Below are 15,138 nucleotides of genomic sequence, written 5' to 3'. Positions count from 1 at the left end.
ACAGTGCCACAGTATGGATATCATAGTATATACTTAGAGAAACAGAGCAGGCTACAACATTGCTAGGTGGTATGATCATAAAGGACCACCATTGTATATGTACTCTCTTTCTGGCTGAAAACTTTACATGGGGTATAAATAAGGCAGTTAACTTGGCTGAAGAATAATGGTAAACTCTGTGTCTCCTGCAGCTGGTGTGAACTGAGGCTCTATTCTAGGATTAGTGGGGGTGGTTTAGAGCTTACCCCTTGTCCATATTTCAAGGCAGTCAGAGGTGAGAAGATCTAAACAGAATGAAGACCTTCACAATGATTTCTTTCTTTCTCACACTATCCTTCCCTTACTATCTAGCTCATCTAAATATCAGAGACTCTCAAATCCCATACCAACAAAACAGCACGATTTCCAATTATGACATAACCTTCCCTTTATGGATGGATCTTGGAACATCCCTGAAGGTAAAGAAACATAAAACAATGGAAAGTCACCTCAAGTCATAATTGCAAACCAAATCATCTCCCTTCCAGTCACTATGTGTCATTGCTCTATGTTTTATTTTAGACCATTATTTGAATTATACACACACATAATACACATTTATGTAAAATGATAGGTATAAAAATGTAATATTATATTAATATATTTAAGTAATTAAACACATAGATACACATATGTAAATTATATATGCATCATTTTATTTAAAAACATTTTGAAGCTTATATAATATTGTTAAATATTGCTGTAATATTAATAAAATCTAGTGACAAATACCTGTAGTCCCACTGGATTGTTAGGTGAAGCCTCCTGGATTGCTTTATTCTAAGAGTTCAGGGCTGCCTGAGTAACATAGCAAGACTTTCTCCCTTTAAAGAAAAAAAATAATATAGAAGCTGAGCTCTGGTGGCTTGTGCTGGTGCTCACAGCTACTCAACAGGTTAAGAACTGAGGATCCAGGTTATATGATGTCATACAAGATAGAAAACCCTCTTGCTAGAAAACTCTTTCTTAATATCTTTTATGATGCCTGGGGAGGCAGTGTGTCACAGAACAAATGAAGATTACAGTCAATAGCATAGAACTGAGGTGTTAGAGCAGCCTAAGACAGACAACTTGGAGGATGGAGTGTTGGATGAGGAGAAGGTACACATAGCTGCTAAATTCATCACCCGTGCACCCCCAGGAGAGTTTAATGAAGTAGTCAGTGGTGTTCGGCTACCACTTAGGCAAGACAATCTCCTTGGGGAAAGGGCAGTACATGCATTTGCCCAGTATAACATGGATCAGTTCACACCTGTGAAGACAGGAGATGAAGATCAGGTCCTAATAACAGAGCACGGTGACCTGGGTAATAGCAGATTTTTAGATCTAAGGAACAAAATTTCCTTTAAGTTTGATCCCTTATGGAAGAAGCAAGTGACCCCAGCCAGAGGGAGTCGATGGAGGTTTGAAGTCTTGGAGAGAATCCTGTAACAGTGCTTTAAGAGCCTATGTAAAAGATCATTATCCCAACAGCTTCTGTACCGAATATGCTAAAACTATAGATGGGCAACAGACTATCATTGCATGTATTGAAAGCCACCAGTTTCAGCCTTTTTAAAAACCTTTGGAATGGTCATTGGAGATTAGAGTGGAAGTTCACAGTCACACCACCTACAGCCCAGGTAGTTGGAATGCTAAAGATTCAGGTTCACTATTAGGAAGATGGCAATGTTCAGCTGGTTAGTCATAAAGATGTACAAGATTCAGTAAGTGTTTCTAATGAAGTCCAAATTGCCTAGGATTTTATTAAAATCACAGAGAATGCAGAAAATGAGTGTCAGACAGCAATTAGTGAAAACTATCATACCACATTCAAGGCCTTGTGCCGCAGCTTCCAGTTACCCCCACCAAAATCGACTGGAACAAGATACTCAGCTACAAGATTGGCAAAGAAACACAGAATGCTTAAAAGCTGACTGTAGGATTCTTCAGTGTGTGGAAGGAAAAGGATTCAACATGGTCATATGATAAATAAGTGATTTATAAACAGGAGTGATATTTTGCTAGGGCTTTCAAAGTTAACTGATTTTCTAGCCTCATGGAATGTTGAACCTATAGCATTGTCTTGATTTGTGTGTTCTCTACCTTGTAGTTCTCTGTTTTCACTCTGTCTATTAGTGTAAATCTTTTTTTCCCCTCTCTGTTACATTTAATGGAGAGATCTATCCTGGAGTCATTTTACCGTTTACAAAATTTCCCTAGCCATAAATTCTGGTTACTGATTTAAACAGAAAATATGGTCAGTAGGTTTTGTTGTTGTTGGCTTTAGCCCCTGTTTTTCAAAGCACTTCTGGTACCAGTGGTTTTTACTGATCCACCAACAGCTAAAGAGGCTATGCTACAAACTAGCTAAATGGAAGACACATTCATCATTCTCCCTGACTGCTTTGATCATCCTCTATAGCATCTCACAAATGTAGTTTGCAGAAGTGTAGATTGGGGCTTGAAAGGTCTATTGGAGGGCGGGGGGCAGAGGAAATGTTCTAGAAATTCATGATACTCATCTTCTCTGAGAGATCTTATTTTTAAATCCAAAGACTTAAACCACATTCCCTACACCTGAACGTTTGCTTTTTTCTTTTTCATTCTTGCATTGTCTTCTCATTAAGTACCATTGTAGTTAGAACATCTACATTTTTAGGGAAGTTCTGCCCATTTATATTTTTGTTTCCTCTCCACAAACTGCTGACATGTTGTGGATGGGATAGAGTATGCAACTTGACAAATGCAGATGTTGCAGGAATAATAGGTATCTTGTACTTTAAGGTTTTGTGGCAGGATTATAATATAAGCAAACAAAACTCACAACTATGTAAACTACAGAAACTAAAAATGAACCAAAGTGAAAGGATAACTTCCAGGCAGTATCTTTCTATTGTAACCTGTTATTTAAGGGAATACTAGTATTTTCTTCTAAATAGATGTAAAACTTGTTCCATGTTACTCTTCCTTGGTCCAACCTGCCAAGAACTCATGTAACTGTAATATAAGCAGCCCTTCCCAGGTATATTGGCAGGAATGTTTATGATCTCAGAATATGCAGGCAACATAGATATGATATGACAACTGGGAGTGGTAGATTCATTTACACTGTTTACCGTAAGGGAAAGTCAGGTTGTTTTTTGTTTTGTTTTTTGGCCAGTCCTGGGCTTTGGACTCAGGGCCTGAGCACTGTCCCTGGCTTGTTTTTGCTCAAGGCTAGCACTCTGCCACTTGAGCCACAGCACCACTTCTGGCCATTTTCTGTATATGTGGTGCTGGGGAATTGAACCTAGGACCTCCTGTATATGAGGCGAGCACTCTTGCCACTAGGCCATATCCCCAGCCTGGAAAGTCAGTTTTTTTAAAAAGCAAGTAGTGTCTTCCTTCCTGTCTCCAAATAATTATCAAAACTGAGGGGTGTTTGTGCTTCACCTTTGTTTTGTTTTGTAATACAGTCAAGCAACAGTATGTTTCTAAATGAAAGCTATGTAAGCATTTTTGTTTATTCCAAATAAAGTATATTTCTATTATTTGTCATTCATACTATCCATCTATACCATGCTATCTTCTGCATCAGGTAGTCTAATACTTGTTTTGTTCTAAAAAGAAAAAAAACCTGTGGTATTCCATCCCAAACTGTTGAGACAGCCTACAATATGTTTTCACATGGTACAGTTCAGTTGTCAAAGCTATTTTTCTTAAATTAGAAATGTGCTTTGTATTTGTATAAGTGAGAACTGGTAAATTGATTTATGTGCTATTGAGCTCCATCATGTGATTATAGATCTTGGTAAAAATTTAATGTAGTAAAGTTCCTTTTGAACACATGTCCAAGTATGTGTTTGCGTCTACCTTCAATTCTGACTCTGAGAGTAATGCGTGTATTCAATCACTTCCTTTGATCCTTGCATCACGGAATTTATAATTAGCTAACGTGGACACCAGCCAGTGGGCTCCAGAGGTAACACAGTGTTTTTAAGCATACAGAAACCTCACAACACCCTAAGACACATACATTAGAATGAAGGAGAAAGAACACACGGGGTGACAAAGGGGCCATGTAAGGCAAAATGTCTTGTCAAGGATCACAGAAAAGGTAAGAAACGACGTTTCTGCCTCCTTGGTCTCTGGCTCCTGCAGCTGGGTGAGGAGACCATGTGCACCGACAGCCAGGTCCGTGGTGGGCTTGTCTGATCACCTAGCAAGCAGGGAATGCAGGGTGCTGTGTGCGGCTGGATACGAAGCAGAGCAGGGGGGCTCTCTCCTTCCCACGCCCCTTGCTAGGAGAGCTTCCATGTAGACTGCCCACCCATGCACAGACTTGCATGTTGGGGAGAGGGAGGAGACTCATGGGAGGAGACACTGCCCCCCGCCCCCAGTCCTGGGGCTTGAACTCGGGTCCTGGACGCTGTCCCTGGCTTCCTTTTGCTCAACGTGAGCACTCTACCCCTTGAGCCACAGCAAAACTTCCAGCTTTTCTCTGTAGTTTATTTGAGATAAGAGTCTCACAGAGCTTCCTGCCCAGGCTGGCTTGGAACTGAGGTCCTCTGATCTCAGCCTCCTGAGTAGCTAGGATTATGGGCATGAGCCACAGTGCCCAGCCAAGGAGAAGACTCCCTATAGCACCCCCCCACCCACCCCAAGCAGCCACTGGGGGATGCCTCACAGAAAACCTTCCTAGAATTAGATAATATCCTATGACAGACAGCACCTACGCTCTCGGAGACCTTAGCTTTCCTTGAAGGTTCAGTCCCACCTCCACTTGTAGAGCCCCCTCCATTAGCAGTGCACCCATTTCCATCCTTAGAGGCGGGGCTGTGCACAGCACCTGCTTCTGAGGTCAACGCACAGTGGCTATGTCCGTGATGGCAGCCGACGTGGTGCTGGACTCAGCTGCTTCGCCAGCTGCAGAAGAAGATGGGGGCCTCCCCAGGGCTCTGTGCCTCCCATCGTGGTCAGGCAGCGTGAGTCTTGTGTGTAGGACGTGGCCACCCACCTGCTGTCCCTTCGCTTGGGAGGTGCTGGCAGGAAGGCTGAAGCAACTACTGCTGACAGAGCAGGGCCCTCAGCTCAAACCACACGGGACCAACTGTCTTCCTACACACCGCGTCACGGTGTCTCCCCATCCTCCCGGCTCAACACGAGTCACACACAGACCATCGGGGCCACCCTTCCTCACAGCTGCCCCGCGACAGGAGCCCAGCACTCCATCCCGCCCTCCAGCCCCGTCTCTCCTCTGCAGCGCCCTTAAGCAGGGCAAGGCAGTACAAAGAACTTGCTAGAGAGAATCACCCAGTCAGAAATGAAAGGTAAATAAAACTCATTTTCCTTTTAATCACTCCATCTTTGGTATTCTGCTATAGAAAAGTGGCCTGACGCTAATTAAAATATATTCAACTATTTATAGCAATTTTATTCATAATTTCTGAAAAACTGGACATAACTAAGATGCTCTTCCATAGGTGAATAGATACATAAACTGCTATATATCCAAATAATAAGATATTATTTGATCCTTAAAGAAAATAGAGCTATCAAGCCGTGAAAAGACATGGAACACAGAACGATCTTTTAAAGTTTTTAATGTGAATTGTTTTTGTTTGTTTTTACTTTTTTTCAAGTCCTGGGGCTTGAGCTCAGAGCCTGAGCACTGTCCCTGGCTTCTTTTATTGCTCAAGGCCAGCACTCTACCACTTGAACCACAGCCTCACTTGCGGCTTTTTCTGTTTATGTGGAGCTGAGGAATCGAACCCAGGGCTTCATGCATGCTAGGCAAGCACTCTACCATTAAGCCACATTCCTAGCCCCTTATTTGAAACTTTTGGAGGCAAGGTCTTACTATGTAGCCGAGGCTGACCTCAAACTTACAATTTTCCTGCTGCAGCCCTCCTGAGTGCAGGGATTGTACACATGCAGCATCACACTTGGCTTATGTGGAAAGTCTTCAATGCATATTAAGTGAGAGCAGCCAATCCGAAAAGGGCTACATACTATATAGTTCCACAACTACTATATTCTGGAAAAGGAAAAACCATGGAAATGGTAAAATTAAAAAAAAAAAAAAAACAGGGCTGGGGATATAGCCAGAGGCCCTGGGTTCAATTCCCCAGCACCACATATACAGAAAACGGCCAGAAGTGGCGCTGTGGCTCAGTGGCAGAGTGCTAGCCTTGAGCGGGAAGAAGCCAGGGACGGTGCTCGGGCCCTGAGTCCAAGGCCCAGGACTGGCCAAAAACAAAACAAAACAAAACAAAAAAAAAACAACAATTAGTAGTTGTCAAGAGGCAAAGGAAGGGATGAGTAGGCAGAACAATGAGGATTTGGGGACCATGACACTGTTCTATATATTCTAATGGTAAGTACGTGTCATATATTTGTCACAACGTGTAGAACGTACACATGCTGGGTAACTATAACGTGTTAGTGAGGTGTCACTGATTGTAACTGCAGCCCGTGATGTCCACCACAGGGGACACTGTGCAATGTGTTGGAACAAGAGCAATATGGAAAGTGTTTGTATTTTTATACTCAATTTAAAAAATACAGCCTGTTGCTTAAAAAAAAAAAATCAGTATATCTAGCAGGCTGAGATTCAAAGAGTCTGAGGTTCAAAGCAAGCCCAGGCAGGAGAATCTGGGAGGCTGTATCTACAGTTAACCAGCAAAGGGTCAGGCTGGAGGTATGGCTCTAATGGTAGAGTCCTAGCTGAGTTCAAGCACGAAGCCCTGAGTTTGGGCTGGTTTTTTTCTTTTTGTTTTAAAAAAAACACCAATGATATCCAAGAGGAACACAGTTTCCCAACTTCTTTCTCTAGGATTCTCTTTTGGCAGAAAGCATCATGACATATATTCAGACACCTAATCAGAACCCCAGGAACCCACTTTTTTTCTATCTCCAGTGGCATTTGTCACAAGGTTCTCTACCCATCAGCTAAATTTTCTTTTGATCTTGCCCTTGGGCTGTTATGAACAGGTAGAACTACTTTTATGGCATTTTGTTTCCTAATCTTCTATCAGCTTACTGTGAATCAACCCTAACAGTTAACTATTAAACGTAAATCTTGGCTGTGTAGAACTTTCTTTGTACCTTATCTCATAGCAATGCTTGGATTAAACTACAACCAAAGCAGAAGAAGGGTAGCAGAAGAATTAGGAAAGAGATAGAGTAACAGTTTCTAATTCAGTGAATGGGGGCGAGGTGGGGGGAGGGGGTTGTGCGCACCCGTGCGCACGCGCGCCTGTACTGGGGTTTGAATTCAGGGCCTGAGTGCTGGTCCTTAAGCTTTTTCATTCAAGGCTGGTGTTGAGGCACAGCTTCGCTTCTGGCTTTTGTAAATGGAAATGGGAGTCTCTCAGACGTTCCTGCGCGGGCTGGCTTTGAGCTGTGGTCCTCAGATCACAGTCTCCTGAATAGCTAGGGTTACAGGTGTGAATCATGAGTGCCTGGCTCTGTGCATCCTTACTTAATAGTTAAATCCATTTTAACAACTGAGAGATACCACAAGGATTAGTCAGATTTCCATGCCACATCTGTACTTAGAATCTTTCAGTATTTCTCCCTTGTCTTTCAGACCATATGCATACTCTGTAATACAAGGGCCTCCATGACTTGGGTCCATCTTCTTCCCAACTTTATCTGTCCTTTTTCTTCATTCACCCTTTTTTGTTCAGCCCAACCCCCTAGGCAGGAGTCATTCTTGTATAGTCTCTTTACTTCAGCAACTATTTGCAATTTCCTTGCTTTATCATTGATTCATCAGTGAATTCTATGGATACTGTGCTCAAGCCACATCCAAAAAGCTATGGATTTTAATACCCATGACTTCCACTCTCATTTGTTATATCATTGCTCTTCCTGTTTTCCCTCCCACCCTCGCTTACATTTCTTTCTCCACATAGCAACAAACACATACTTCTTTTTTTTAAATTTAATTTTGTTGTCAAGGTGATTTCCAGAGGGGTTACAGTTACATACATAAAGTAGTAAGTACATTTCTTTTCATACTTGTTACCTCTCCCTCATTTTTCTCCTACCTTCCTTCCCCTCCAATCCCTCCCTCCACACCAAGTTGTACTGTTAATTTCCAACATATTGTCTTGCAAACCCATACTTTTAAAACTGTTTTTAAGCCAGGCACCAGTGGCTTATGCCTGTAACACTAGGTATTTAGGAGGCTGAGTCCTGGAGGATCACAGTTTGAAGCTATCTGGGTCAAAACAGTCTAGAGATTCATCTACACTTACCAGGAAAATGTTGTAGTGGAGGCAGGACTCAAGTGGTAGAGTGCCAAGTATAGGCAAGAAAGCTGAATGAAAGGACAAGGCCATGAGTTCAAGCCCCAGCACTAAGAAAAACAAAAAGTTTTATTTTTTAAAAGAAATTTTTTAAAGAAATCGTACCGTTCCTTTGTTAAAACTCAGTAACTTCTCATCTCACTCTGAATAAAATCCAAATTCCTAGAGTTGGGTACTGATGGCTTGCTCCTGTAATCCTTTCTACTTGGGAGGCTGAGACTGGGAGGATTGAAGTTTGAGACCAGCCTGGCAGAAAAGTTTACAAGATCCCTTCTCAAGGAAGAGCTGAATGTTATGGCTTGTACCCATTCTCTTGGCTACCAGGATCCACTTCACAGGCAGATCAGGTAGGAAAGAAGACTCAATCTCAAACATAACTAGTACAACTCAGGGCTGGAAGTGTGCCTTAGCAGTAAGATTGCCTGCTTAGGAAGGGAAAAATCTCCCAGTTCAAACCCTAATACCCAAATAAATAAATAGCCAAACCCTTACCCTTTCCACACCTTTCTTGTTTCTTCTGTAATGAACGTAGTAATTTAACACAACACAACTGTTGGATTTGGGGACTAGAACTTACCTTCTTTTTTAGGTTAGAAATCTAAAAGTAGCGGAATGGGACTAAAACCAAGGTGCTGACAGAGCTCGTTTCTCCTAAGAACTGTAGAGATGAAGTCATTTCTTATTTCTCCTAGCTTCTACAGGTGGCTGGCTAGCTTTGGCTTATGGCCAATGACTTTACCTCCAATTTTGTTATCACGCTGCCTTATCTTCTCTCTCACCACCTGTCCTTCTCTTTTAAGGACATTGTGTGCACATTAGATTCTTTCAGATAACCCAAGACAACTTCCTTAGCCTTAGTTTCATCACATCTATCACATCCCTTTACCTTACAGGGTAAGAAATCCACAGAGCGTGGGGATTAGGTCCCTGACATCTTGGAGAGAGAAGGGGACATGATTTAGCCTGCCTACTCCATACCCCCCCCCCCCAAAAAAAAAGCCATGAGCAAAGCTGTTGAATATAAAAATCTGAATTGGTTGCAGCGGGTGTGGTGTTTCACACCTGTAACTGGCATTGTGAGGCAGACATAGGAAGGCCTGGACAACATAGTGAGATAGCGACTTGTCTCAAAAAAGAAAACAAAAGTCAACATTTGTTTTTTAAAAAGTTCTTTATAAATAGAAGTATCACATTAACCAAATCTTACTGTCTCAAAAGGAGGGAGTTAGGAAAAAGATATTTACATGATTTAGGAGGGGCCTGGTATTAATCATAGGGCAGGTCTATAGTGGATATATCTCAGGCAGGGATTGGTTATAATTTGGAAACTAGGTAAGTTTCGGATGAGTCTGTGCAAAGTTACAGTTGAATTAGTATATCTGTAGTTTATTTTGTAGCAACTGAGTCTACATAAGCTTGTCTTAAGATAATAAGAGCTTCAATAATTTTTGTTGCAAGTCATGGTATGATACAGTTGATTCAGTGTGCAAATGATTAACTTTGCTTAATTTCTTTTGGACAATTTTCAACCCAACTTGGAAGCAATACCATTATTTTCTGATACATCATCTATTTAGATCTGCATTGCTATTTAGTAAGTTGCAATTCCTATTAAGTTTGTCACAGACATTTTGCACTCTGAAGTACCAAGCCTTTTTGCTTTTTGTTGCTGGTCGTGTGTAAATCCTCCAGTGTGACTGGCTGTCACTGGAGCTCTTTAGCAGCATTTAAGACTGAAGAGCATATAGCTAGTAAATGCAATGTAGACTGGTACTGACAAAAATTATTAGAGTTTTCAAGACATTTCAAAGCTATATTCCTAGATTTTCAAAACTAGACAACAAAAGTGTGTACCATAATTTATTTGGATCCTGAAACCAGTGTCTTTTTTCCCCATTAACCAGAGTAGGTTTTGTTAAACCTTATCAGTATGTGAATTATTGATTCTGGTAATGATCAAGAATATAGGTTATGGTAGTTGGGTGTTGGTGGCTCATGCCTGTAATCCTAACTACTCAGGAGGCCGAGATCTATGGATTGCAGTTCGAAGCTGACCCTAGCAGGAAAGTCTGTGAGACTCTATCTCCAATTAAAAAAGATGGAAGTAGAGCTCTAGCTCATGTGGTGGAACACTAGTCTTTAGTGGAAAAACCTAAGGAACAATGCCCAGACCCCAAGTTCAAGTGCTAGTACTGGCATAAAAGAAAAAAGAACAAAGAATACAGATATTGAGAAAACAGATACAGATATTGAGGACAAGGTTGTCTATTAACAACCAAGCACTTCAATCCAGAAGAAGAGGGTGAAAAAGCCAAGAAGAAAAAGATACAAAACCAAGAGGGTAAGTGTCCAAAGAAGAATGTGACACTGGAGAGATTTCGTTCCAGTGGTCTTGGGTGGAAGCAGCCTACTTCATGCAGTGTTTAACGTGTTCCAAGTATCTTGGACTAGCTTCTATTCTTATAGGCTAGCTACCTCTGGATGTTATCTAGAATTCTCAACATGCCTTTAAGGCTCTGCACAATCTAGCTCTGTCTGAGGTCACCTCTTAAGCCTCTGTTTCTTCTTCACTCTCTCTGGCCACACTGGCCGTCTTGCTATTCTGTAAACAAATTAATCTTGTTTCTATCTAAGAGTCCTGGTAGTCATTTCTTTTATGTGAAATGATCTTCCCCCAATGCTTTCAGCACCCCCACTATCTACTCTAGTCCAAGTCACCTCCTTGGAAAGTTTTTCCTTTATCTCCCACTTTATATTCTTTTCTCCTTGTCATTCTTTTTTTTTTTTTTTGGCCAGTCCTGGGCCTTGGACTCAGGGCCTGAGCACTGTCCCTGGCTTCCTTTTGCTCAAGGCTAGCACTCCGCCACTTGAGCCACAGCGCCGCTTCTGGCTGTTTTCTGTATATGTGGTGCTGGGGAACCGAACCTAGGGCCTCGTGTATCCGAGGCAGGCACTCTTGCCACTAGGCTATATCCCCAGCCCTCCTTGTCATTCTTGATTCTTTTCCCTTCATGTCACTCTTAAGTTTATTTCTTTTCTTTCTTTCTTCTTTTTTTTTTTTGCCAGTCCTGGGGCTTGAACTCAGGACCTGAGCACTATCCCTGGCTTCTTTTTACTCAAGGCTAGCACTCTACCACTTGAACTACAGTGCCACTTCTGGCTTTTTCTCTACATATGGTGCTAAGGAATCAAACCCAGGGCTTCATGTATAGGAGGCAAGCACTCTACCACTAGGCCATCTTCCCAGTCCCTTAAGTTTATTTCTTTTATATTTATTTCTTCATTATTATATATCTCTTGAAAACAAGAGCCATGAAGGTAGGGAACTCTTATTGTTCAGTTATATGCCATCAGGGCCTAAAGTACTATCCATAATATACAGCTGCTGAATGATTAACATCTCACTCTCCCAAACACACGTTCACCAGGCTCTAGACACATACAAGTTTCAACTCTCAAGTGTTTATTTTTTTGAATGTGTGGTTTCGTCTTCCTGAAATGGCTTCTCCCTGATTTCCTCAAAAATCTTGATTTCACTTTAAGATTCAGCTTAACTGTCTATGCTCCTGTGAAGCTTCCATCAACCTATTCAAGAAGAATTAAGTCATTTTTGCTATTATAATATTCGGCCCAATACTTATATCATAATACTTAATAAGTTCTGTTGTGTCTAACTTATCTCAATCCTAAATCTAGCAGAGTATTTTTGCCCAGTATTTGTTGCTGATCTTATTTATAGTGTGACAACTGTATGTCAAGGAAAATAATGAAAGAATAGTTTTTGTGTACATTATTTTAATTCTGACAAAAGTCTGTGAGATATGTACTATTAACCCTGTTTTATGTATGAGGGAAGTGAATAACTTGTCCAGATTTCAGACCTGTGTTCTGATATAAGTGTGTCTGATTATAAACCAAGTGCTCTTCCATTGCCTCACATGAATGAATCTATTTTACTGATACCTATTGGTCATAATTTAATATCCTAATCTTGACACTAGCATTAAACCTCAGATCTTTGTTTTAGTTCAATGTTACACATTCCTTGATTTAGCCTTTTAGGTTATTGAAAAAGTGAATCCCAGATAACTTTTCTCCTCTCGCACTAGGAATGAAACTCAGGGCCTTATCCACTCTAGGTAAATGATTTCACAGTGAGCTACAGCTACAGTCCTTGGATCTCAAGCAGGTTAATGTCTCTTGCAACCTATTTCTATTTTGCTCCATAGTTAGAGAGAGGTTGTAATGACAGTTAAAGGTCAAGTTCTGATAATCTTCCCTTTTAAGGGAAGGATTGTAGTTAACAACTACTTTTTGCATAATCTCTGTAAGCTATAAAAAGCCTAAATACATTGTAAGCCAGGCACATTGAAAATTTAATATTCCTTTCTTATCACTGTGATAGAACTCTTGGCATCAACAGCTCAAAAAGGAGGAAGGATTTTCCTCCTTTCATAGGTTTCAGTCCATAGTCCTTGGTTCCATTGATTCTGGGCCTAAGGTAAGGCAGAACAGCATTGTAAGTCACACTGAAAAATAATATCCCTGAAGGTTAGCTTTCTAGTTACTGTGACAGAATGCTCGACATCAACAACTCAAAAGGAGGAAGGATTTATTTTAGTTCATGAGGTTTCAATCCCTAGTCTGTGGCTCCATTGATTCTGCTCTTGTGGTGAGACAGAACATCATGGTGATGGAAGCAAGTGGAAGCAAGAGTCTGCTCATCTCATGGCAGACAGGAAACAGAAAGAGAGAGAGACAAGCCCAGTCTACTAACCTACTTCTTCCAGGGAAGCCCCATCTCTGGAAGTTTCCAGACTTTACCAAGCTAGTGCCACCAGCCAGATACCCAGTCTTTAATACATATGCTTCATGGGGCTGAGTGGGGAATTTCATATTCCAAACATAAGAGTCTGAAAGAAAGCAAAGTGTAGGTTATATGAGAGAAGCTGGAGATTGCCCTGGCCCTGATTTCTGCCTTGGAGCCATGCTCGGCAAAGCAGTATGTATTAAAGGCAATACAGAAATTCTGTAAGTTTTAAAAGTTTATGAAATAATTTCACAAGGACTTCAAGCAAGCCCAAATGGATGTCAGATAGACCTGAGATCTAATACTAATTCCTCTACTGTCAATGTCTGCATATAAAGTGGTCCCCCCAAAGGCTCATGTGTTGAAGGCTTTGTCCCCAGATGGTAATGTTTTTGAGAAGTAAGTGGATCATGAAGGCAATAACTTCATCAATGATTTAGCCTCATTGGTGAGTTCATAGTGAATGTGCTTAAAAGCAAGAGAACCCAGCTGACTATGGTGAAAGATTTTAGTGCAAAGAAGAGGATAACCTTACTTCAGATTGAGAAAGATCTCAATTAGCTTGTCGCCCATGGCTTACTCCTGTAATCCTAGCTACTCAGAGGGCTGAGATCTGAGGATTACAGTTCAAAGCCAGCCTGGGCACAAAAGTCCCTGAGACGCTTATCTACAATTAACCAGCTAAAAGCCAGATGTGGAAGTGTGGTTCAAGTGACAGAACACTAGCCTTGAACAAAAAAGAAACAATGTCCAAGCCTTGAGTCCATTCCCCCTCCCTAGCATATGTGCACATGCTTACATACACGAAAAAGAAGAAAAAAAGAAAGACCTCAATTACAGGGTTGAAGCATGAGATAGATAAGTTATAAAGTCATAAAGTAGTTGGGAATCAAAGGGATGAGAACGGTTGGATCTAAGGTAATAATAGTAGTGTTAGAGAGAGAGAGAGGGTCCACAGGATTTCTTAGATGGCTAGATGAAGAAAGTAAGAGAGAACTCAGAATGCTTTGCAGGTTTCTAACTTGGGGTTCTCTGCAGGTGGTGAGGTCACTAGCAGAAATAGAAAACAAAGGAGAGGGTCCTATGGATTAAAGGTGTAGGGTGGTGGAAGAGAACAAGAGAAGTTTTATTCATACACAGTTGGATGAATATGCAGGATTTCAAGAAGAGATACTTCTTGAATTGACAGAGGAAAATTTTATTAGAACAAGATAATTCTATACTGGGACACAGAGAAAACATAAGCAAACAAGCTAAGGTAGACAAATGATTCTTGACCTTACAACCAACTCCTATCTTCTATTTTTTATTTTTCAGTTCTAAACTGTATATAAACCATTACAATAATTGCTAAGTGTTTACACATCAGGCATTTATAACATGTAGCTCAGAAAACAGTATAATGATCTAACAAGCAGCTACTTTATTTATTTATATGTATTTATTTATGCTGGTACTGGAGCTTCAACTCAGGACATGGGTGCTATTCCTTAGCTTTTCTGATCAAGGTCTTCATTCTATCGCTTGAGACTCCCCCCCACCCCCTTCAGCTTTTTGCTGGTTAATTGGAAATAAAACTTTTCTTCCTGGGCTGGCTTTGAACTGCTATCCTCAGAGCATCCTGATACTCAGCTTACTGAGTAGCTAGGATTATAGGCTTGAGGCACATGGCTGGCTAAAAGGGTATTTTGTTAAAAGGTGAACATGTCCACAACTATTTGCATGGAGATGACTAGAAAGAACCTCTTTGTTAACAGTGGAGTCCTTTCCTACAATATCTAAGTGTATAAAATGTTTCCAGCTGTGTTGAGTAATAACTTTTCCACTTCCCATATGGAGAATTTTTCAGGTAGACTATGCTAGTGTTGAACCTCAGATTGAGGCTCAGGTTCAGCACAGGTATGGACACCAGTACCCCAAACAGTGAATCCATACGTGAAAATACACAATGGTGGGTAATTCCATTGTCTGATAGGGTAGCAAACTGGGCACCAAGTTACGAATGGGTTGCAG

At 41.1% G+C, this 15,138-nt stretch overlaps 1 pseudogene; it reads left to right on the top strand.

The window, feature by feature from the left end:
• Positions 1–434: 434 nt before the first annotated feature.
• Positions 435–2,078, top strand: LOC125361985 (annotated as a pseudogene).
• Positions 2,079–15,138: the final 13,060 nt, after the last annotated feature.

This window comes from Perognathus longimembris, chromosome 13, assembly GCF_023159225.1.
Source record: "Perognathus longimembris pacificus isolate PPM17 chromosome 13, ASM2315922v1, whole genome shotgun sequence".
NCBI lineage: Eukaryota > Metazoa > Chordata > Mammalia > Rodentia > Heteromyidae > Perognathus > Perognathus longimembris.
This window is presented reverse-complemented; position numbering and strand designations above follow the sequence as displayed.